Source organism: Aquarana catesbeiana, linkage group LG07, assembly GCF_042186555.1.
Source record: "Aquarana catesbeiana isolate 2022-GZ linkage group LG07, ASM4218655v1, whole genome shotgun sequence".
Lineage (NCBI taxonomy): Eukaryota > Metazoa > Chordata > Amphibia > Anura > Ranidae > Aquarana > Aquarana catesbeiana.
In genome coordinates, this window is record NC_133330.1 from 219,907,787 (window position 1) to 219,923,977 (window position 16,191).

A 16,191-nucleotide genomic window follows, 5' to 3' on the forward strand; every position below is an offset into this window, starting at 1 on the left:
TGAAAGGTGATGTTATGCCGAGAGAATCGTGATCTTTATTCTAAGCAAAAAGAATTGCGATTCTCATTTTGGCCAGAATCGTGCAGCTCTAACCAGTAGAGCTGTCCCCTCGTCTCATGACGTCTTTACAGGAAGTGCGCCTCTATTCACAGCTAAGTGTTTTGTCCTGCGATTCTCCAAAGCACGTCGGGACTCAAAGTGATGACCGCCATTGTTCTCCACATGCCCGGTCACACCTGAGCGTTGTGCGGCTTGTTGGGTCAAGCTTCTGTGGAGCAGAACGCACATCTTTTACCCCCCATAGACTTGAACAGGAGCATGTTTATGTGTGATTTTCAGGCGCTTCTACTTTAACTACTTGCCGACCAGCTGCCGTCATTATACTGTGGCAGGTTGGTTTCCCTACGCGAATCGCCATAGCTGTACGGCGGCCGCTTTAAGGGCTATAGGGGTGGCGCGCATCCATGGCGCAACCCTGGAGCCCATGCATATGGCCAGCGGCTGTGATGTCCACCGGCAACCCGTGCATGCTCCTCAGAAGCCAGAATGGGGATCTGTCAATGTAAACAGACAGATCCCTGTTCTAACAGGGGAGGAGAGAAAGATCTGCTGTTCCTAGTGAATGAATGAATGATTAGTAAAGTGCTGCAAATGCGAACTGAATCGCCTCAAGGCACTGATGCGTTGTGTTGTCAGCCTAGTGATCAGGAACAGCAATCTCTCCCTACTTCTACTCCCTGTCAGTCCCCTCCCCCCACAGTTAGAAACACCTCCCTAGGGAACACTTAACCCCTTCCCTGCCAGTTATTTATACAGTAATCAGTGGCTATTTTTAGCTCTGATCGCTGTATAAATATCAATGGTCCCACAAAAAAAAAAAAAAAAAAAAAAGTGTCAAATCTGTCCGCCGCAATCCTGCTGAAAATCACTGATCACCACCATTACTAGTAAAAAAAATAAATAAAAAAAAATTATTTGAGTATATATATATATATATATATATATATATATATATATATATCCACAAATCAATCCCCTATTTTGTAGACACTATGATTTTTGTGCAAACCAATCAATATACACTTATTGCATTTTTTTTTTTTTTTTTTTTATTTACCAAAAATATGTAGAGTACATATTGGCCTAAACTGATGAAGAAATTCGTTTTTTGGGGGGATATTTATTATAGCAAGAAAGTTAAAAAAAAAAATTTATATATATATATTTTTTTTTTTTTTTTTTTTTTTTTTTTAATTAAAATTGTTGCTCTTTTTTTGTTTATAGTGCAAAAAAACAAAATCGCAGAGGTGATCAAATACCACCAAAAGAAAGCTCTATTTGTGGGGAAAAAAAAAGACATCAATTTTGTTTGGGTACAGCGTCGCACAACTGCGCAATTGTCAGTTAAAGCGACGCAGTGCCATATCACAAAAAATGGCCTGGTCATTAAGGGGGCAAATCTTCCAGTCCTTAAGTGGTTAAAGTCTAAAGTTTTGCTCCTGGACTACGAGCTGCGCATACAAATACGCAAAAAAAAAAAAAAAAAAAAAAACCCCCACACACTACACAGAAGTGCAGATAGGGATAAAGATCTCCCCAGCAGAGACAGGCAGCAAAAAATTATTTGATAAATAAAAATATATTTATATTTAAACAAAAGTACAAAAAAAAAAAAAAAAACAGTATGTGGGGGTGTGAGAAATGACAGGAATAAATAGTATGGGGTGTCATTGTTACACATAGTTGTGGGTCTCCTAGTAGAAGCATGTTGGGAAACACAATGGCTGCTGGAGTGCCATCACTCATTCATTCCTAGGACAGGCTATGGGAGGACACACACATACCATACATACACATACACATATATATTCCACATACACAGGTCCTGAGGAGGGTGTACCTGGCTGACTGGGGATCCGGGATATGACGTGTAATGTCTCCTCTCCAGAGACCAGCTCCAGCTCCCTTCTCCTCACACGAATCCTCCTGTAGCTCTCCTTAGAACTGACCCATCTCTTCCTGCTCCTCTCTATTAAAGCAATGCCTGTGACTCACCGAGTCGCTCTGCACAGCGCTCCTCCTCTATGGTAACTGGGTAATATGACCAGAATCTGATGGGGCTCCGGTCATCACTGCGCATGTGTCCTCCGAGGACCGGAGACCGCAGGAACACTTACGCATGCGCGGTGCTTGCTCAGTAGTATTACGTGGATGGGCCAGTGTGAGGCGGTGTGTGCGGGTGGTAATGCAGACATGGGAAGTGCAGTGATGACTGTACTGTACGAGTCAGCTTTTCACACGGAGTTATTTGTACTGAGGGAGATGGAGACTTCATTTCCAGTGTCAGGGAAGTTACATTCTAAAGAGCTGTTAAATATCGGAGTGGGAGAAGTCAACATGGAAATAGCCAACTTATTTTCGAAGAGAGGTATGGCCATACTTGTGATGTGGGTCACAAGAAGTGCACTTATTTCTGTTCTTCTGTCACCCAGATTCAGCCGACAGAAGGCTATAAGCCGTTATCAGCTGACATCACGTTGCTGGGAGAATCCCGACCATTTTGTCAGGATCCACCCGGATATCAGACTGGCAGCTGGCTCAGCCCTCAGTGTGCCATCGAGAGCCTGAGCCAGCCACTCTCACTTCGCTCCACAAGATGATGCTACAGTGAGCGTTGAAGGGGCACAGCAGAGAGCCAATGACAGTCCCCACTTTCTGCTCACTGAAGACCGAGAACTGAGTGATCAGGGGTCATGTTGTCGCTCAGTTCTCCATCTTAGAACTGGCAGGGGATAGCTGCAGCCATATAAACGAGTAGGAATGTTTGTTTTTTTTTTTTGACATCCCGCTCTTCTCTTTTCAGTGCTGTAACAATAGTCATAGCAGCCCACACGGCCGCTGTCGGGGTAGAAGGGGGCCCATTGGGCTCAGTTCACAATGCTGCGACCTACGATGAGACTTTGCCAGGAGACTTCCTGGCGACTTGAGTACTACTTTTAGCCACAAGTTAGATAGAAGTCACCTTGAAGTAGTACAAGAACCTTTTCTAAAGTGGGAGCAACTTCAATACTGCTAATTAACTGGTTCCCACCCGGCCTCTGGCAAGATGACGCCTGCGGGAACCTCTTGTTAATCCGGGCAGATGCCATATAACGTCCTCCCAGATCGCACCTGGCAAGGGGCCATATAGCGATGCGATCTGTCGTCCGCTGCCAGTACCATGTGACCGCTGTAACCAATCACAGGAGGAGGTCATTTCAAGCCATCCATTGTATATGTAGCCATGGTGTTTCAGCTAGTAACAAACAATCCGCCAAATCACCCCACTGCCAGACTTCATACATCCTTTCCAGAGACAATGAACAGTCTTTTGCGAGCTTTGTTTTTGTTGTTTTATTGGGGGGTACAACTTGGATAGGGATAGGAATAAGGGATGCCCATAGATAAGTCTTCGCCATCATATTTGAGGATTTTAGTACACCTTGAATAAAGTTAGAGCCAGAAGATAGTATGTGCATATAGTATTTAGTATTAGTTTCCTCCTGCATATCCATGCAGACTGTTGCTCCTCCTGCAGCTCAACCCCCGCAGACTATTCCATCTAAGAGTTCTCTAACCATCCGACCGTGTGGTAGCAGAGACATCACTAATGACCGTGTAAAAGTAATGTTCTTAGATCTCTTTGACCTCCTGCACATAACTTGTTTCCTCCTTTTCACTTGGTTCCTCCTGCACAAACTTGTAGTTACTGTATTGAAATCTGATACATCCTCTTCTATTGAATAGTAGGGGCCCACTCTGAATAAGCCTCCCTCCTATGGCTCTTGTTGCTCGCTGCCACTAGGACTGAGGCCTGCAGAACCTCTCCCTGGAGGCCCAGTGGGTTAAAAGCATATCTTCTGGAAAATATGGACTACTGTTCCCAGCCAGCCCAACGTGCAAATCATGAGCCCGCAGACTACATTGACTTGACACAGATCCCCACAGTCTCTTTTCTGATCCAGGACTCCCCATCATCCACAGTGTACTGATGAAGACTCCACTAGTGACCGTGTACTAGCAGAGTTCCCTTCACAGACTCCTTGGCACCTCCAGCCCCACTGTGGTAACACTCATCGAACTTCCAAAAGCCCTGAGTCCTTGATGAGGAACTTTGACAGGACCGCCAGTTTCACCTGCCCTTCTGCTCCAGGAGTTCCCTGCCATCCGACCGTGTGGTGGCATAGACATTGCCAACGACCGTGTAGAGGCAATGTTCCCTCACAGCTTTCCTCGGGTCTCTCCTGCGATCAGCACACCCCCTCCAGATGGGGATGGCCTCCTGCGACTAACATGCCATTCCTCACTTCACCCAGCTGAATATGACTCCTGTGGAGAACCTCAGCTTATATATGAGGCCTGCCCCCTGCCAATCTCGGTTGGGGATTGGTCATGGCTCACACACAAGCTGCCTGCCACTCCAGTTCTAGGCCCAGCCCCCTTTCCAGAACCTTCTCTCTGGAAACGGGAGGCGCCCCAGAGCTAGAGCACAGGTGGTAACACCCACAGTTACTCTGACCACTCCCAGCCCCCAGATCAAAACAGACAGGCCAAGCATGCAGCATAAGCCTGCCTAAATTTGCCTGTGCTGGAATAACCTACCGTATATACTTGTGTATAAGTCAAATTTTTCAGCCCCTTTTTTGGGGCTGAAAGTGCCCCCTTCGACTTATACACGAGTCACCACCGTCTGCCTACATGATCAGCGTGTCATGCAGGCAGACGGCGGCCAGCGTGTGCTGCATAGACTCGCCTGGGCTCTCACAGTTCAAAAGCCGTGCCTCCTCGTCTGTAATAGGCAGTCAGTGTACAGCCTATCACGGACATTCTCTCATCCTCGTCCGTGGTATGAGGATGAGAGAATGTCCCTGATAGGCTGACCGCTGACTGCTGGGAAATGGAGTTTTTTGATCGAGGAGGAGGCGCGGCTTTTAAACAGTGAATGGCCGCCGAATACTACACGGTGATCAGTGCAGAGCGGCGCACGGAGGATGCACAGGACACAGGTAGGATGCACACAGACACATATACACATGACACATACACAGGACACAGGTACATATACACATGCACATATACACGACACAGGTACATGTACACATGCACATATATACACATGACACATATGCACAGGACACATGACACATATGCACAGGACACAGGGAGGTATACAGCTGCAGATGGGCATTGTTGACCATCTTTTTCCACTTACAGTAGCTGTGCATTTCTCACCCTCGTCTTATACTCAGGTCAATGCATTTTTCCCATTTTTTTGTGGTAAATTTGGGCCTCGACTTATACTCGGAACGACTTATACTCGAGTATATACGGTAGTACAAATACCTTACTAGTACCTACCTATTGGTAGAGGGTGCTACATATACAATTATGTTGCTAGCTGTGATTGGTCAGTGTGATCACGTGGTACAGACTGAGTCAATCACAGCCCATCTGTAACATGTGATTTGCTCTGACCAATCACAGCTAATCACAACAAAGCAAACTTAATCGATTTCATTCAGTAAAATGCTTGCATAAAGCAATGCAATGCACTGCTATATGCAAACAATGTCAGACATCCCAACCTGCAAAAACTAATTTCAGGGAGGTAGTAAACTAATTTCAGGGAGGTGGCGCTTCGCACCCGCAAGCCCCCCCATCCCCCCTCCCCGGCAAAATATTTTTTAAATCACCTTTTTAATATTTTTCCACAGTGCTTCTGGGGAAGGGGGTGGGTGGTATGTGGCAGTGGATGGTGTCAATATTTTTTTTTTATTTTTAATAATTGATTTTTTTACAATTTAATTTGTTTCTTAATTTTTTTTCACAATGCTTTTTGTGGGAGGGGGTTGGGGCAGTGGACAGTGTTGGTAGGGCAGGGGAGAGTGGTGTCAGTAGTTTTTTATTTTTTTATTTTTTTACACTTTTTAATTTTTTAGAGTTTTTTTACATTATTTTTTGGGGGGCTTTGGTGAGATGTCAGTATATACACAATATATATATATATATATATATATATATATATATATATACTCCGAAATAAAGTAAAAAAAACATAACAAATACACAAACAGTGTGTATGTGTATGTTGTATGATATATATATATATATATACACACACACATACATATATATATATATATATATATATATATATATATATATATATATATATATATTACACACACACACACACATACATACATACACACATACACACACACATACATACATACACACACACAGTTGTGCTCAAAAGTTTGCATACCATGGCAGAAATTGTGAAATTTTGGAATTTATTTTGAAAATATGATTAATCATGCCAAAAAAAACTGTTTTTTATTAAAGGATAGTGATCACACAAAGCCATTTATTATCATATCGTTCATTGGCTCCTGCTGCTGTCAATCAAATCCAATGATGCGGGCGCGGAGGGCGGGGCCGAGTCCTAGATTCGGCGTCTATGGATGCCGAGTGATGGACTCGGGAGCGCACCCGCAAGGTAACCCCCCAGGAGAGCGCTTCTCCTAGGGGGTTATACGATGCAGGGAGGAGCCGCGAGAGCCGCCGAGGGACCCCAGAAGACGGTGTTCGAGGCCACTCTGTGCAAAACGAACTGCACAGTGGAGGTAAGTATGATATGTTTGTTATTTAAAATAAAAAAAGCAAAGCTTTACAATCACTTTCAATAAAAGACAGTTTTTTGGCATGATCAGTCATATTTTCAATATTAATGCCAAAATTTCACAATTTCTGCCAGGGTATGCAAACTTTTGAGCTCAACTAAATATATATACAGTGGGGACGGAAAGTATTCAGACCCCCTTAAATTTTTCACTCTTTGTTATTTTGCAGCCATTTGCTAAAATCATTTAAAGCGGGGTTACACCCAAATTTTGAACAATATCTGTATGTATTCTCTTCCTTGCCTAGATGCTGACATGCCGTTTAAAAAAATTTAAATCGCCGTAATTACCTTTTATTTTTCTATTCTTCTTTGCACTTCCTGGTTCTCCTCCCGTGGGAGTAGGCATGTTTCTAGCCCCTCCCAGACTCCTGGGAGCTAGTCTCAGGCTTCCCAGGATGCCACTGAGCATGTGCGGGAACGAGCGATGAATGCTGGGAGCACAGCATTCACCACATCCAGGAAATAAATGCTTGTGGGCTTCAAATGCCCACAATGAAGATGGAAACCACCTGCAGTGAATAATATAAGTTATTCTTTCCGACGAAATCTGACACAGGCGGACATATTACACACAATATGTGAGTATGTAATACTGAGAAGAAAAGTTTGTGAATGAACTAAAAAAAAAAAAAAAACGATAGATAGGTGGACCCCTGCTTTAAGTTCATTTTTTCCTCATTAATGTACACACAGCACCCCATATTGAAAGAAAAACACAGAATTGTTGACATTTTTGCAGATTTATTAAAAAAGAAAAACTGAAATATCACATGGTCCTAAGTATTCAGACCCTTTGCTGTGACGCTCATATATTTAACTCAGGTGCTGTCCATTTCTTCTGATCATCCTTGAGATGGTTCTACAACTTCATTTGAGTCCAGCTGTGTTTGATTATACTGATTGGACTTGATTGGGAAAGCCACACACCTGTCTATATAAGACCTTACAGCTTACAGAGCATGTCAGAGCAAATGAGAATCATGAGGTCAAAAGGAACTGCCTGAAGAGCTCAGAGACAGAATTGTGGCAAGGCACAGATCTGGCCAAGGTTACAAAAAAATTTCTGCTGCACTTAAGGATTCCTAAGAGCACAGTGGCCTCCATAATCCTTAAATGGAAGACGTTTGGGACGACCAGAACCCTTCCTAGAGCTGGCCGTCTGGCCAAACTGAGCTATCGGTGGAGAAGACCCTTGGTGAGAGAGGTAAAGAAGAACCCAAAGATCACTGTGGCTGAGCTCCAGAGATGCAGTCGGGAGATGGGAGAAAGTTGTAGAAAGTCAACCATCACTGCAGCCCTCCACCAGTAGGGGCTTTATGGCAGAGTGGCCCGACGGAAGCCTCTCCTCAGTGCAAGACACATGAAAGCCCACATAGAGTTTGCTAAAAAACACCTGAAGGACTCCAAGATGGTGAGAAATAAGATTCTTTGGTCTGATGAGACCAAGATAGAACTTTTTGGCCCTAATTCTAAGCGGTATGTGTGGAGAAAAACAGGCACTGCTCATCACCTGTTCAATACAGTCCCAACAGTGAAGCATGGTGGTGGCAGCATCATGCTGTGGGGGTGTTTTTCAGCTGCAGGGACAGGACGACTGGTTGCAATCGAGAGAAAGATGAATGTGGCCAAGTACGGGGATATTCTGAACGAAAACCTTCTCCAGACTGCTCAGGACCTCAGACTGGGCTGAAGGTTTACCTTCCAACAAGACAATGACCTAAGCACACAGCTAAAATAACGAAGGAGTGGCTTCACAACAACTCCGTGACTGTTCTTGAATGGCCCAACCAGAGCCCTGACTTATACCCAATTGAGTATCTCCGGAGAGACCTAAAAATGGCTGTCCACCAACGTTTACCATCCAACCTGACAGAACTGGAGAGGATCTGCAAGGAGGAATGGCAGAGGATCCCCAAATCCAGGTGTGAAAAACTTGTTGCATCTTTCCCAAAAAGACTCATGGCTGTATTAGATCAAAAGGGTGCTTCTACTAAATACTGAGCAATGGGTCTGAATACTTAGGACCATGTGATATTTCAGTTTTTCTTTTTTAATAAATCTGCAAAAATGTCAACAATTCTGTGTTTTTCTGTCAATATGGGGTGCTGTTTGTACATTAATGAGGAAAGAAAATGAACTTAAATGATTTTAGCAAATGGCTGCAATATAACAAAGAGTAAAAAATATATATATATATATATATATATATATATATATATATATGTATATATATATATATATATATATGTATGTATATATATATATATATATATATATATATATATATATATATATATGTATATATATATATATTGTGACAGCAGGCAGGTAAAATCACCTAGTTGCATCCAGGATGGAAAATATGTATGCCCTAGATTCAGGCTTTATGCTGACTTATACCACTAGGGGGAGTGCTGGGAGTCCTGCAGGGGAAGAGTTAATGAGCCCAGCTGAAGTAAGTGGGCTCATTAAGACCTATAGAAAACACCCCAGCAGGCTTAGGGAGATGCTCCATCCTGGAACCAGTTCTGTGATTGTGTAGACTGGGGAGTGTGGTATCTGAGCTTTGCGGTGAGTTAACGCCTGTGTGGCAAATCTTCTCAAAGAGAGATAGGGTCTGGGGCAGCACAAGGCTGCACCCAGTTGTTAGTTAGGGAATCTACGTGTGTAGTAAGCGGTCAAGCTGACCAGGATTTCTTTTCATGTTTCTTTTTGTTTTTCTGTTATTTTTTCAATGCATCTAGTCTGAATAAACCGCACCTTTGTTTTTGTTTCACCTACCAAGCTGTCTGCTGTGCCTGATTTTGTGTGGTGAACCCATCCAGGGGGTCACACACACCCGCTGCCGAGCTAACCCCTCACAGTTGGTGGAGAATGCAGGCAGTTTTTTTTAAAGGCCAGCATGGAGGAGATACTGAGACAGCTGGCTCTAGCAAATGCAAATCAGCAGCAGACAAATGCAGGTTTGCAAAAGAGCCTTGCAGCTCAACAACAAAGCCTTGCAGCCCAGCAGCAGATAAATGCAACTTTGCAGCAGAGTCTGGAAGCTCAGCAGAAAGCTCAACTGCAGAGTCTGGACGCTCAGCAACAAGCCCAGCAGCAATCTGAGGCCCGCTTCATAGAGCTGTTACAAAAGCAAGAGCAGAGACTCCAACAACAAATCGAGACATTAATGCAGCAACGGCCGCAGACCAGTGAGGCAAGTGGTTCCACTAATACTGCATCCTTTGGTGTGAGCCGTTTACTGACAAAAATGACTGGAGAGGATGATCCGGAGGTGTTTTTGACCACATTTGAAAGGACTGCTGAAAGGGAAAAGTGGCCTAAGGAGCAGTGGGCTGGACTTGTGGCCCCTCTGTTAACAGGGGAATCGCAGAAAGCCTATTATGACCTAGAGCCGGACCAAGCAAAAGACTATGTGGTGCTAAAAACAGAAATATTGGCACGGCTGGGTGTCACCCTGGCCGTCCGGGCTCAGCGTGTACATAACTGGACTTTCCGGCTTGGAAAACCCCCCAGGTCTCAAATGTATGATCTCATTCACCTGAGCAGGAGGTGGCTGCAGCCAGAGACTTTGACCGCACCAAACATTGTGGAACGTGTTGTTATGGATCGTTTCCTGAGAGCCCTTCCTACTGCCATCCAAAAGTGGGTAAGCCATGGAGACCCAGAAACTGCAGATAAGCTTGTGGATCTGGTTGAGAGGTACTTGGCTACAGAGAACCTGACCACCTCTTCCAGGGACTCACGGACTTTCCACCCTAAGACCAGACCATCCCCAGTGGCGGGTAAGATGACTCCAAGGGGTGAGGGTGGAGAGAGTGAGAAGGTGGGGGTTCAACCTAATGTCTGGCGGGAGCAGCCCGGGAAGCCCAGGCCGCAAGAGGCAGCGAAAAAGATTATTTGCTACCGCTGCCGGCAAGAGGGACATATTTCAGCTAATTGCCCAGTTGTGGATGAACCTATGCAATGTGACTTTATAAGGGACAGACGTCAGTCGATGTTTGCGACAGTCGCTTGTACTGCCATTCGGGGACCTGAGAAACATTTATGTAAAATGTGTATTAATGGTAGAAATGTGGATGTGTTGCTGGATTCAGGTAGCCTGGTGACATTGATAAAGGCTGAATTAGTTACTACAGTGGTCTCTGGGAATAACAAGGTGGCTGTTATTTGTGTGCATGGGGACACCCGAGAGTATCCTGTAACTTCAGTGTTTTTTGAGACCCACAAAGGTAACCTCTCTCATCAGGTGGGGTTAGTGTCTCACTTACCACATGATGCCATTGTGGGAAGGGATTTTCCAATGTTCTGGGAACTCTGGGATTGTCCTGAGCCCCCCACTGGTGCCCCTATAGACCAGAAAGATGATGACCAGAATTCCTCTGAGAGTGGTGAGGACTCTCCAGAATTTCCCTTGTCGGTATTGGCAGGGGAAACTCGAGAAAATGGGGAGGAGCCAACATCCTCAGATGAAAACATGCCGTCTGTGGAATTTTCAGATCTTGAGGTTCACAGGGAAAATTTTGCCACAGAACAGTTAAAAGACCCCACCCTAATAAAGGCACGGGAAAATGTGGTGAAAATAGATGGCGAGTTAGTGAACCCAGAAAAAACTTGCACTTACCCGTACTTCACTGTGGAAAGGGACCTACTGTATCGAGTGGCTCAAAGGGCAGAAGAAACCGTTGAGCAACTTGTGGTGCCCAAACCTTACAGGAAGTTGGTGTTGGAATTGGCCCATGGGCACATTCTTGGAGGTCATCTGGGGACAGAGAAAACCAGAGAGAGAGTATTGCAGAGATTCTATTGGCCTGGGGTCATGAAGGAAACAGAAAATTATTGTTCCTCCTGCCCTGTGTGTCAGAAGTCGGCACCTATGCCACATTTCCGTAACCCGCTGGTACCTCTTCCTATCATTGAGATCCCCTTTGAGAGGATCGCAATGGATTTGGTAGGTCCGATAATGAAGTCCGCTAGGGGGCATCAGTACATTTTGGTTATAATGGACTATGCCACCCGTTATCCGGAAGCGATTCCTCTTCGAAATACCTCGGCCAAAACCATAGCCAAAGAACTATCACTTGTTTTTAGCCGTGTGGGTATTTGTAAGGAACTGCTTACGGACCAAGGTACACCTTTTATGTCCCGAGTTATGAAAGAACTATGCAAGTTGTTCAAAGTGACACAATTACGTACGTCTGTGTATCACCCCCAAACAGATGGGTTGGTTGAAAGATTCAACAAAACCCTAAAACAAATGTTAAAGAAGATGGTGGATAGAGATGGAAAGAATTGGGACTGTCTAATACCCTATTTGATGTTTGCCATTAGGGAGGTACCCCAATCCTCTACGGGTTTCTCACCCTTCGAGTTACTCTATGGGAGACACCCAAGAGGACTGCTGGATATCGCCAAGGAAACTTGGGAAAATGAGAGTTCTCCCCACAGGAGTGTGATTGAGCATGTCGCCCTGATGCAAGATAGAATTGCACAGGTAATGCCAATCGTAAAGGAACATTTGGCCCAATCGCAGTTAGCACAGCAGAGAGTGTACAACCGTGGGGCCAAGACCCGTACTTTTTCCCCAGGGGATAAGGTATTGGTGCTAGTCCCTACGGTTGAAAGCAAATTCATGGCCAAATGGCAAGGTCCATACGAAGTTCTCGAAAAAGTGAGTGAGGTGAACTATAGGGTCAGACAGCCAGGAAGGCGAAAGCTGGAACAGGTATATCACGTCAATCTGCTGAAAGCCTGGAGGGATAGGGAATCCCTAGTTGCAGAGACTTTGTCACCGGTCCAGTCTGATTGCTTTGTTCCTGAGGTTGGAATCGCAGTCACCTTATCGAAACCCCAAAAACAGGAGGTTAAAGAGTTTGTACTTCGCAACAAAGAGATTTTCTCTGAGCTGCCGGGAGAAACATCTGGCGTAGAGCATGATATTATTACCCCGCCAGGAGAAAGGGTAAAACTAAAACCTTATAGAATACCAGAGGCCCGACGGGAGGCAATACGTGGGGAGGTTCAAAGGATGCTGGAATTGGGTGTGATAGAGGAGTCCCAGAGTGACTGGTCCAGTCCTATCGTACTAGTGCCCAAACCTGATGGGAGCTGGCGGTTTTGTAACGATTTTCGACAATTGAATAAAGTTACAAAATTTGACACCTACCCCATGCCGCGTATAGATGAGTTGATCGACCGGCTGGGAACAGCCCGATACATGACAACTCTCGATCTCACCAAAGGGTATTGGCAAATTCCCCTGGCCGAGTCGGCCAAGGAGAAAACTGCGTTTGTAACCCCAGATGGGGCGTTTCAATACAAGAGAATGCCGTTTGGGTTACAGAATGCACCTGCAACATTCCAGCGGAAAATGGACAAGATTCTGAGGCCCCATCAGAAGTATGCTGCAGCTTACCTGGATGATGTGATTATCCATAGCACAGATTGGGTCTCACATCTGCCAAAAGTGCAAGCAGTCTTAGACTCCATTCGGGAAGCTGGGTTTACGGCCAATCCAAAGAAGTGTACCATTGGACAGGAGGAGGCCAAATATCTGGGGTACACTATTGGGAGGGGAGTGATAAAGCCTCAAGTCAATAAAGTCGAGGCCATACAGAGTTGGCCACGTCCCAACAGCAAGAAACAGGTACGAGCCTTTCTGGGAATCGCTGGCTATTATCGGCGATTCATCCCCCATTTTGCTTCTCAGGCTGTGCCCCTCACCAACCTGACAAAAGGGAAAGAGTCTGTCATGGTCAAATGGTCCCCGGAGGCTGAAGCAGCATTCCAGTCATTAAAAACTGCCTTATGTAGCCAGCCAGTGTTGTACTCCCCAGACTTCTCTAAGGACTTTGTTGTACAAACTGATGCATCAGACGTTGGGTTGGGAGCAGTGTTGTCCCAGGTCTGGAATGGGGAAGAGCACCCAGTCATTTACCTCAGCAGGAAATTGAAGTCCCATGAGGTAAATTACGCCACAATTGAGAAGGAGTGTTTAGCTGTGAAGTGGGCTCTAGATTCCCTTCGGTACTATCTATTAGGTAGGCACTTTGACCTGGTAACTGATCACGCTCCTTTAAAGTGGATGGCTCAAAACAAGGAGACCAATAGAAGGATAAATAGGTGGTTCCTGGCCCTACAGGAATTCAACTTTACAGTAAAGCATCGCCCTGGCGTTAAAATGGGGAATGTGGATGCTTTGTCTCGAGTACATGCGTGCCTGACTGCGTGTGTTCCAACCCCAAGGTTGAAACAAGAGGGGGGGGTATGTGACAGCAGGCAGGTAAAATCACCTGGTTGCATCCAGGATGGAAAATATGTATGCCCTAGATTCAGGCTTTATGCTGACTTATACCACTAGGGGGAGTGCTGGGAGTCCTGCAGGGGAAGAGTTAATGAGCCCAGCTGAAGTAAGTGGGCTCATTAAGACCTATAGAAAACACCCCAGCAGGCTTAGGGAGATGCTCCATCCTGGAACCAGTTCTGTGATTGTGTAGACTGGGGAGTGTGGTATCTGAGCTTTGCGGTGAGTTAACGCCTGTGTGGCAAATCTTCTCAAAGAGAGATAGGGTCTGGGGCAGCACAAGGCTGCACCCAGTTGTTAGTTAGGGAATCTACGTGTGTAGTAAGCGGTCAAGCTGACCAGGATTTCTTTTCATGTTTCTTTTTGTTTTTCTGTTATTTTTTCAATGCATCTAGTCTGAATAAACCGCACCTTTGTTTTTGTTTCACCTACCAAGCTGTCTGCTGTGCCTGATTTTGTGTGGTGAACCCATCCAGGGGGTCACACACACCCGCTGCCGAGCTAACCCCTCACAATATATATATATATATATATATATATATATATATATATATATATATATATATATACATATATATATATACACACACACACACACACACACACACACACACACACACACACACACACACACACACACACACTTTTTACAAAATTTAAATTATTTTTTTTTCTGTTTGGTCACCAGTTAGGGTCGGTTCACACTGGGGCAACACGACTTACAGTGCGACTTTGGACAACTTACAACGCGACTTAAAGTTGCCTCCAGGACAGGCGACTTTGGCTGTGGCCAATCACAGAATAATCAGCTCTCTGGGAGGGAGGGGTTTGCCTGGGTAAACTATTTTCTTTTCCTGTAGTCGCTTCAATATAGATGGGAGATCCGACTTGGAGGCGACTTCCATTGAAATCTATGGGTACAAGTCGCCTAGAAGTCGCCTTGATGTAGTACAGGAACCTTTTCTGAAGTCGGAGCGACTTCAGTAGTGTACATTAAGACGGCTCTCATTAACTATAATGGAATTTCTGATGTCAAGACAAGTCGGATCCCAAGTCGCGGTAGTGTGAACCGAGCCTTAGTGTTCCTGATCAGCGCCACACCTGTTATATGACGACGCTGTACTGCACTGGTGACAGTATGTAATAAAAAGAAAAAACATTTTAATGACTTCATTTTCAAAAAACTTATGACAGAAAAGGACAACTTCAAAAAACTCACCATGCCACTTACTAAATTCCTTGGGACAGTGTATTTTCCAAAAAAGGGGTCATTTGGGAAATATCTGTACTGTCCTTTCATTGTTGGGCCTCAAGAAACAAGATAGGCCGTCATTACATCATGATTGATACATTTTCAGATATACTGTATACCATTGTAGCTTGCGGACTGTATAACTTTCCTACAGACTAAATATTATACATTGATTTGGGTTATTTTCACCAAAGAAATGTAGCAGAATACGTCTTGGCCTAAATTCAGGAAGAAAGATTATTTATTTGCAAAACGTAATAACAGAAACAAAGAAAAACTTGTTTTTTTTTCAAAATTTTCGGTCTTTTTAAGCTATATTTGTGCAAACAAAATTGTAAAAATTTAGTTTGGGTACAGCGTTGCATGACCGTTCAATTGTCAAAGTGTGACAGCTCTCAAAGCTGAAAATTGGCATGGGCAGGGAGGGGGTAAAAGTGCCCAGCATTAAAGTGGTTAAAGTAGAACTATAGGCTAAACTTTTTTTTTTTTTTTTTAATTTTGAATAAAGCAAGGGAGGGTTATAACCCCTGTCTGATTTTTATTCGCCATCTGTGTCCCATTGCTGAGATTTCTCTTTACTTCCTATCCCACAGCCAAACAAGAAGTAAGAGAAAATCCCTACAAATCAAGGGGATTCCTTGGAGACCCCCAGGTCACCAGAGCTGTCCCTATTGGAAGATTTACTTTTCTGGGGACAACCCAAAATCTGAGATTTTATTTTACTTTTACTTTCCATGTTGTAATTGTAAACAGGACAAATAAAGAGGATGAATCTGAGAGCACAGGCAGCAATAAAAACTGACGCGTTCTAATCCATCTCTGCTCTATCCAAAAAAAAAAAAAAAATGCCTTTAGTTATACTTTAAGACAGCTCCAATTGACTAACATGGGATTTCACGTCATGCA

At 44.4% G+C, this 16,191-nt stretch overlaps 2 protein-coding genes across 2 annotated transcripts in view; one reads left to right on the forward strand and one right to left on the reverse strand.

Annotated features, from left to right (window-relative positions):
* The window catches only part of SOAT1 (sterol O-acyltransferase 1), a 124,603-nt gene extending 122,418 nt beyond the window's left edge, over positions 1-2,185 (reverse strand). The window contains exon 1 of the mRNA XM_073593071.1: positions 1,901-2,185. The gene's annotated coding sequence lies outside the window, so the exon portion shown is untranslated. The remainder of the gene's footprint in view (positions 1-1,900) is intronic.
* The window catches only part of FRRS1 (ferric chelate reductase 1), a 249,808-nt gene that overhangs the window by 43,552 nt on the left and 190,065 nt on the right, over positions 1-16,191 (forward strand). The window lies entirely within an intron of this gene.